We start from the raw sequence: 1,409 nt of genomic DNA on the forward strand, positions 1-1,409 counted from the left end.
GGAGCTTTTTTAGAATGTAAAATTGTTGGGGAGACTATAGAGGAAGCGGAAGGAGGGGTAGATTTATATCTGAAGTGGGTTTGTAAACTCAGCCTCTGCTTTGGGATTATTTTTTAATATGTGCCAGACAGTCTTCTGATTTCCATCCTGGCTTGGTTGTGGGTCTTTCTCCGTCTGTGTGAGGCTGGGGTGTTCCCTGTTTTAAAGCTGGAGTTGTCGCAGCCTGGGCGTTTTCTGTTTCGGCTTATGGCTTTTTTTCCCCTCTTTTCCTGAATGAGTGTCCTTTGTGTAACCCCAGTAATTCAGAAATCCTGCAGTCATAGGGACTGCCCTGTCATGTGACTTAGGTACTAGGTGCTGGCTGCAATTGGTCAGCAGCTAATTGGCGGGTCCCTATAAGAGGTCCTGGGTCGGGCGTCCGGCCACTCTCCTGCCTGGGCTGCTGCTCAACAGGGGCGGGGTGGGGGTGGGGAGGGTCTGTCCAGTGATTTCAGCCACATGTGATAGATGACCAAGTGACTGCTTCCTTGGGGTCCACACACCAGTGGAAGACTCTCAAACTGTTTGTAGCTGACTTGATCAAACTCTGGCTTCCTGAACTGGTAACTGTCACTTTAATATAGCTTACTGATTAAACTCAGAAAAATGCAGCTGAAAATCTTTGCCAGGAACTTGTGGACTTACTCTCTGTCCCCCCCCCCCCCCTCCAGTCCCCCCCTTGTTCTGATTCCTTTTGACACAGGAATGAGATGCAGATAACTCCTTAGAAAACTTTTTATAGGAAAAGTGCCTCGTGTGATCTGGAACAAAGACATTTTATAATCAGATTTATCAAGCTGTGAAGAGGGAGTTTTAGCGAATGGAAGCACCAGCATTCTGTCACCAGGAAATACTGCTTTATCCAGAATTGGTAAGTGAAAAGTGGCTTTGCTCCCTAATAGATATCGTATGGTGTGTGTGGGAATTGCAAAATTGTTCACAGACCCCTAACAACTATGTTGAACAGAGGACACATAAATAGTGAAGAGATCTATAAAAGAGCAGCCCAAGAATATAACATAAAGGCTGAGAAGAAGCCAGGTAACTAACAAAAATCAGCTGAGTGTTACCGGTTTAGCTAAACATATGTAATTCAATTAGATTTTGTTGTTTTTTCCCTTTTTAGTTGGGGGGAAGCATAAAGTCAGAATGTGCTGTTTGGTAGAGTTGTGACATTAATTTTCCGTGGATATAGATTTACATTTAGTCTGAATAACACGTTTGAAATTTGAAGGGATGCTTTCAGAATTAGTTGACTTGCCCTCCGTTCCCTCCCTCTACTCAGGGTGTTAAGTATTTAGTTAGAACTTTACAAAATGGAAGTTCAAATAATGCATCAGAAGCATCTCCTCCTGGTTGGGAAGAACAGA

This window comes from Galeopterus variegatus, unplaced genomic scaffold (genome assembly GCF_000696425.1).
Source record: "Galeopterus variegatus unplaced genomic scaffold, G_variegatus-3.0.2 Scaffold1957, whole genome shotgun sequence".
NCBI lineage: Eukaryota > Metazoa > Chordata > Mammalia > Dermoptera > Cynocephalidae > Galeopterus > Galeopterus variegatus.